Genomic DNA, 8,684 nt, shown 5'->3' on the forward strand with positions numbered 1-8,684 from the left:
CCAGTTTTAGATTTCGATGCTTCACTTCCGGTTTACTGTATCCCTTGGACCTTCTTATTGTCGATGAAGCACAGAAATTGCATCGGAATCAAATTCAAAAGGCACAATGCCGAGTTAAGTACAAAAGGACTGACACTCTAACATTCTATGATCTGAACCTCTCCTGTGATTCCAGTTTTAGATTCCGATGTTTAACTTCAGGTTTACTGTATGCCTTGGACCTTCTTATTGACGATGAAACACAGAAAATGCATCCGAATTTAATACAAAAGGCACAATGCCGACTTAAGTACACGAAGACTGACACTCTAATTTTCTATGATTTGAACCTCTCCTGTTAGTCCAATTTTAGATTCCGATGCTTCACTTCATGTTTACTGTATACCTTGGACCTTCTTATTCACGATGAAACATAGTTACTGCATCCCAATTTAATACAAAAGGCACAATGCCGAATTAAGTACAAGAGGACTGACCCTCTAACTTTCTATGATTTGAACCACTCCTGTGAGTCCAGTTTTAGACTCCGATGCTTCACTTCAGGTGTACTGTATACCTTGGACATTATTATTGACGATGAAGCACAGAAATTGCGTCGGAATTAAATACTAAAGGCACAATGCCGACTTAAGTACAAGAGGACTTTCACTCTAACTTTCTATGATTTGAACCTCTCCTGTGAGTCCAGTTGTAGATTCCGATGCTTCGCATCAGGTTTACTGTATCCATTGGACCTTCTTGTTGACGATGAAACACAGAAATTGCATCCGAATTTTATACAAAAGTCACTATACCGACTTAAGTACAAGAGAACTGACACTAAATTGCATCGGAATTAAATTCAAATGTCACAATGCCGACTTAAGTACAAGAGGACTGACACTCTTACTTTCTATGATTTGAACCTCTCCTAGGAGTCCAGTTTTACATTCCGATGCTTCACTTAAGGTTTACTGTATTCCTTGGACCTCCTTATTGACGATGAAACGCAGAAATTTCATCCGAATTTAATACAAAAGGCACAATGCCGACTGAAGTACATGAGGACTGACACTCTAACTTTCTATGATTTGAACCTCTCCTGTGAGTCCAGTTTTAGATTCCGATGCTTCACTTCAGGTTTACTGTATACCATGGACCTTCTTATTGACGATGAAACATAGTAATTACATCCGAATTTAATACAAAAGGCACAATGCATAATTAAGTACAAGAGGACTGACACTCTAACTTTCTATGATTTGAACCTTTCCTTTGAGTCCAGTTTTACATTCCGATGCTTCACTTCAGGTTTACTGTATACCTTGGACCTTCTTATTGACGATGAAGCACAGAAATTGCGTCGGAATTAAATTCAAAAGGGCCAATGCCAACTTAAGTACGAGAGGACTGACACCCTAACATACTTTGATTTGAACCTCCCCTGTGAGTTCAGTTTTAGATTCCGATGCTTCACTTCATGTTTACTGTATCCCTTGGACCTTCTTATTGACGATGAAACACAGAAATTGCATCCCAATTTAATACAAAAGGCACAATGCTGACATAAGTACAAGAGAACTGACCCTCTAACATTCTATGATTTGAATCTCTCCTGTGAGTCCAGTTTTAGAATCCGATGCTTCACTTCAGGTTTACTGTATCGCTTGGACCTTCTTATTGACGATGAAACACAGAAATTGCATCCGAATTTAATACACAAGGCACAATGCCGACTTAAATGCAAGAGGACTGACACTCTAACTTTCTATGATTTGAGCACTCTTGTGAGTCCAGTTTTAGATTCGGATGCTTAGCTTCAGGTTTACTGTAACCCTTGGACCTTCTTATTGACGATGAATAAAAGAAATTGCATCCGAATTTAATACAAAAGGCACAACGCCGACTTAAGTACGAGAAGGACTGACACTCTAACTTTCTATGATTTGAACCTCTACTGTGAGTTAAGTTTTAGATTCCGATGCTTCACTTCAGGTTAACAGTATGCCTTGGACCATCTTATTGACGATGAAAAACAGAATTTGCATCCGAATTTAATACAAAAGGCACAATGGCGACTTAAGTAATACATGACTGAGACTTGAACATTCTATGATTTCAACGTCTCCTGTGACTCCAGTTTTAGATTCCGATGCTTCACTTCAGGTTTACTGTATCCCTTGGACCTTCTTATTGACGATGAAGCACAGAAATTGCATCGGAATTAGATTCAAAAGGCACAATGCCGCCTTAAGTAAAGGAGGACTGACACTCCAACTTTCTATGATTTGAACAACTCCTGTGAAAGCAGTTTTAAGTTCCGATGCTTCACTTCAGGTTTACTGTATTCCTTGGACCTTCTTATTGACAATGAAACACAGAAATTGCATCCGAAATTAATACAAAATGCACAATGCCTACTTAAGTACAAGAGGACTGACACTCTAACTTTCTATGATTTGAACCTCTCCTGTCAGTCCTGTTTTAGATTCGGATGCTTCACTTCAGGTTTACTGTATACCTTGGACCTTCTTATTGACGATGAAACACAAAATTTGCATCTGAATTTAATACAAAAGGCACAATGCAGACTTAAGTACAAGAGGACTGACACTCTAACTCTCTATGATTTGAACCACTCCTGTGAGTCCAGTTTCAGATTCCGATGCTTCACTTCAGGTTTACTGTATCTCTTGGACCTTCGTATTGACGATGAATCACAGAAATTGCATCCCTATTTAATACAAAAGGCACAATGCCGACTTAAGGACAAGAGGACTGACACTCTATCATTCTATGATTTGAATCTTTCCTGTGAGTCCAGTTTTAGATTCCGATTCTTCACTTCAGGTTTACTGTATGTCTTGGACCTTCTTATTGACAATGAAACACAGAAATTGCTTCCGAATTTAATACAAAAGGCACAATGCCGACTTAAGTGCAAGAGGACTGACACTCTAACTTTCTATGATTTGAACCACTCCAGTGAGTCCAGTTTTAGACTCCGACGCTTCACTTCAGGTTTACTGTATCCCTTGGACCTTCTTATTGACGATGAAAGACAGAAATTGCATCCGAATATAATACAAAAGTCACAATGCCGACTTAAGTACAGGACGACTGACACTCTAACTTTCTATGATTTGAAAATCTCCTGTGAGTCCAGTTTTAGGTTCCGATGCTTCACTTCAGGTTTACTGTATCCTTTGGACCTTCTTATTGACGATGAAACACAGAAATTGAATCGAAATTAAATTCAAAAGTCACAATGCTTACTTAAGTACAAGAGAACTGACTCTCTAACTTTCTATGATTTCAACCGCTCCTGTGAGTCCAGTTTTAGATTCCGATGATTCACTTCAGGTTTACTGTATACCTTGAACCTTCTTATTGCCGATGAAGCACAGAAATTGCTTCGGAATTAAATTCAAAAGGCACAATGCCGACTTACGTACAAGAGGACTGACACTCTAACTTTCTATGATTTGAACCTCTCCTTTGAGTCCAGTTTTAGATTCCGATGCTTCACTTCATGTTTACTGTATCCCTTGGACCTTCTTATTGACGATGAAACACAGAAATTGCATCCGAATTTAATACACAATTCATAATGCCGACATAAGTACAAGAGGACTGACACTCTTAGTTTCTATGATTTGAATCTCTCCTAGGAGTCCAGTTTTAGATTCCTATTCTTCACTTCAGGTTTACTGTATCCCTTGGACCTTCTTATTGACGATGAAAGACAGAAATTGCATCCGAAATTAATACAAAAGGCACAATGCCGACTTAAGTACAAGAGGACTGACATTCTAATTTTCTATGATTTGACCATGTCCTGTGAGTCCAGTTTTAGATTCCGATGCTTCATTTCAGGTTTACTGTATGCCTTGGACCATCTTATTGACGATGAATTGCATCCGAATTTAATACAAAGGGCACACTGACGACTTAAGTAAAACAGGACCGACACTCTAACTTTCTAAGATTAGAACCTATCCAGTGAGTCCAGTTTTAGATTCCGATGCTTCACCTCAGGTTTACGGTATACCTAGGACCTTCTTATTGACGATGAAGCACAGAAATTGCATCGGAATTAGATTCAAAAGGCACAATGCCGACTTAAGTAAAAGAGGGCTGACATTCTAACTTTCTATGATTTGAACCTCTCTTGTGAGTTCAGTTTTAGATTCCGATGCTTCTCTTCAGGTTTACTGTATCCCTTGGACCTTCTTATTGACGATGAAGCACAGAAATTGCAACGGAATTAAATTCAAAAGGCACAATGCCGACTTAAGTACAAGAGGACTGACACTCTAACTTTCTATGATCTGAACCTCTCCTGTGAGTCCAGTTTTAGACTCCGATGCTTCACTTCAGGTTTTCCGTATCCCTTGGACCTTCTTATAGACGATGAAACACAGAAATTGCATCCGAATTTAATACAAAAGGCACAATGCAGACTTAAATGCAAGAGGACTGACACTCTAACTTTCTATGATTTGAGCACTCTTGTCAGTCCAGTTTTAGATTCGGATGCTTAGCTTCAGGTTTACTGTATCCCTTGGACCTTCTTATTGACGATGAAAAACAGAAATTGCATCCGAATTTAATACAAAAGGCACAAAGCCGGCTTAAGTACGAGAAGGACTGACACTCTAATTTTCTATGATTTGAACCTGTCCTGTGAATTTAGTTTTAGATTCCGATGCTTCACTTCAGGTTAACTGTATGCCTTGGACCATCTTATTGACGATGAAACACAGAAATTGCATCCGAATTTAATACAAAAGGCACAATGGCGACTTAAGTAATATATGACTCAGACTTGAACATTCTATGATTTGAACCTCTCCTGTGAGTCCAGTTTTAGATTCCGATGCTTCACTTCAGGTTAACTGTATCCCTTGGAACTTCTTATTGACGATGAAGCACAGAAATTGCATCGGAATTAGATTCAAAAGGAACAATGCCGCCTTAAGTAAAGGAGGACTGACACCCAACTTTCTATGATTTGAACAACTCCTGTGAAAGCAGTTTTAGATTCCGATGCTTCACTTCAGGTTTACTGTATTCCTTGGACCTTCTTATTGACAATGAAACACAGAAATTGCATCCGAAATTAATACAAAATGCACAATGCCGACTTAAGTACAAGAGGACTGACACTCTAACTTTCTATGATTTGAACCTCTCCTGTCAGTTCTGTTTTAGATTCGGATGCTTCGCTTCAGGTTTACTGTATACCTTGGACCTTCTTATTGACGATGAAACACAAATATTGCATCTGAATTTAATACAAAAGGCACAATGCCGACTTAAGTACAAGAGGACTGACACTCTAACTCTCTATGATTTGAACCACTCCTGTGAGTCCAGTTTTAGATTCCGATGCTTCACTTCAGGTTTACTGTATCCCTTGGACCTTCTTATTGACGATGAAACACAGAAATTGCATCCCTATTTAATACAAAAGGCACAATGCCGACTTAAGTACAAGAGGACTGACACTCTATCTTTCTATGATTTGAATCTTTCCTGTGAGTCCAGTTTTAGGCTCCGATTCTTCACTTCAGGTTTACTGTATCCCTTGGACCTTCTTATTGACAATGAAACACAGAAATTGCTTCCGAATTTAATACAAAAGGCACAATGCCGACTTAAGTGCAAGAGGACTGACACTCTAACTTTCTATGATTTGAACCACTCCAGTGAGACCAGTTTTAGATTCCGATGCTTCACTTCATGTTTACTGTATCCCTTGGACCTTCTTATTGACGATGAAGCACAGAAATTGCAACGGAATTAAATTCGAAAGGCACAATGCCGACTTAAGTACAAGAGGACTGACACTCTAACTTTCTATGATCTGAACCTCTCCTGTGAGTCCAGTTTTAGACTCCGATGCTTCACTTCAGGTTTACTGTATCCCTTGGACCTTCTTATTGACGATGAAACACAGAAATTGCATCCGAATTTAATACAAAAGGCACAATGCAGACTTAAATGCAAGTGGACTGACACTCTAACTTTCTATGATTTGAGCACTCTTGTGAGTCCAGTTTTAGATTCGGATGCTTAGCTTCAGGTTTACTGTATCCCTTGGACCTTCTTATTGACGATGAAATGCAGAAATTGCATCCGAATTTACTACAAAAGGCACAAAGCCGACTTAAGTACGAGAAGGACTGACACTCTAACTTTCTATGATTTGAACCTGTCCTGTGAGTTTAGTTTTAGATTCCGATGCTTCACTTCAGGTTAACTGTATGCCTTGGACCATCTTATTGACGATGAAACACAGAAATTGCATCCGAATTTAATACAAAAGGCACAATGGCGACTTAAGTAATACATGACTGAGACTTGAACATTCTATGATTTGAACTTCTCCTGTGAGTCCAGTTTTAGGTTCCTATGCTTCACTTCAGGTTTACTGTATCCCTTGGACCTTCTTATTGACGATGAAGCACAGAAATTGCATCGGAATTAGATTCAAAAGGCACAATGCCGACTTAAGTAAAGGAGGACTGACACTCCAACTTTCTATGATTTGAACAACTCCTGTGAAAGCAGTTTTAGATTCCGATGCTTCACTTCAGGTTTACTGTATCCCATGGACCTTCTTATTGACAATGAAACACAGAAATTGCATCCGAAATTAATACAAAATGCACAATGCCGACTTAAGTACAAGAGGACTGACACTCTAACTTTCTATGATTTGAACCTCTCCTGTCAGTCCTGTTTTAGATTCGGATGCTTCACTTCATGATTACTGTATACCTTGGACCTTCTTATTGTCGATGAAACACAGAAATTGCATCCGAATTTAATACAAAAGGCACAATGCCGACTTAAGTACAAGAGGACTGACACTCTAACTTTCTATGATTTGAACCACTCCTGTGAGTCCAGTTTTAGATTCCGATGCTTCACTTCAGGTTTACTGGTATCCCTTGGACCTTCTTATTGACGATGAAACACAGAAATTTCATCCCTATTTAATACAAAAGGCACAGTGCCGACTTAAGTACAAGAGGACTGACACTCTAACTGTCTATGATTTGAACCTCTCCTGTGAGTCCAGTTTCAGATTCCGATGCTTCACTTCATGTTTACTGTATCCCTTGGACCTTCTTATTGACGATGAAACACAGAAATTGCATCCCAATTTAATACAAAAGGCACAATGCTGACTTAAGTACAAGAGAACTGACCCACTAACATTCTATGATTTGAATCTCTCCTGTGAGTCCAGTTTTAGAATCCGATGCTTCACTTCAGGTTTACTGTATCGCTTGGACCTTCTTATTGACGATGAAACACAGAAATTGCATCCGAATTTAATACAGAAGGCACAATGCCGACTTAAATGCAAGAGGACTGACACTCTAACTTTCTATGATTTGAGCACTCTTGTGAGTCCAGTTTTAGATTCGGATGCTTAGCTTCAGGTTTACTGTATCCCTTGGACCTTCTTATTGACGATGAATAAAAGAAATTGCATCCGAAGTTAATACAAAAGGCACAACGCCGACTTAAGTACGAGAAGGACTGACACTCTAACTTTCTATGATTTGAACCTCTACTGTGAGTTAAGTTTTAGATTCCGATGCTTCACTTCAGGTTAACTGTATGCCTTGGACCATCTTATTGACGATGAAAAACAGAATTTGCATCCGAATTTAATACAAAAGGCACAATGGCGACTTAAGTAATACATGACTGAGACTTGAACATTCTATGATTTCAACGTCTCCTGTGACTCCAGTTTTAGATTCCGATGCTTCACTTCAGGTTTACTGTATCCCTTGGACCTTCTTATTGACGATGAAGCACAGAAATTGCATCGGAATTAGATTCAAAAGGCACAATGCCGCCTTAAGTAAAGGAGGACTGACACTCCAACTTTCTATGATTTGAACAACTCCTGTGAAAGCAGTTTTAGATTCCGATGCTTCACTTCAGGTTTACTGTATTCCTTGGACCTTCTTATTGACAATGAAACACAGAAATTGCATCCGAAATTAATACAAAATGCACAATGCCTACTTAAGTACAAGAGGACTGACACTCTAACTTTCTATGATTTGAACCTCTCCTGTCAGTCCTGTTTTAGATTCGGATGCTTCACTGCAGGTTTACTGTATACCTTGGACCTTCTTATTGACGATGAAACACAAAATTTGCATCTGAATTTAATACAAAAGGCACAATGCAGACTTAAGTACAAGAGGACTGACACACTAACTCTCTATGATTTGAACCACTCCTGTGAGTCCAGTTTCAGATTCCGATGCTTCACTTCAGGTTTACTGTATCTCTTGGACCTTCTTATTGACGATGAATCACAGAAATTGCATCCCTATTTAATACAAAAGGCACTATGCCGACTTAAGAACAAGAGGACTGACACTCTATCATTCTATGATTTGAATCTTTCCTGTGAGTCCAGTTTTAGATTCCGAATCTTCACTTCAGGTTTACTGTATCTCTTGGACCTTCTTATTGACAATGAAACACAGAAATTGCTTCCGAATTTAATACAAAAGGCACAATGCCGACTTAAGTGCAAGAGGACTGACACTCTAACTTTCTATGATTTGAACCACTCCAGTGAGTCCAGTTTTAGATTCCGACGCTTCACTTCAGGTTTACTGTATCCCTTGGACCTTCTTATTGACGATGAAAGACAGAAATTG

This window comes from Schistocerca serialis, unplaced genomic scaffold (assembly GCF_023864345.2).
Source record: "Schistocerca serialis cubense isolate TAMUIC-IGC-003099 unplaced genomic scaffold, iqSchSeri2.2 HiC_scaffold_1417, whole genome shotgun sequence".
Lineage (NCBI taxonomy): Eukaryota > Metazoa > Arthropoda > Insecta > Orthoptera > Acrididae > Schistocerca > Schistocerca serialis.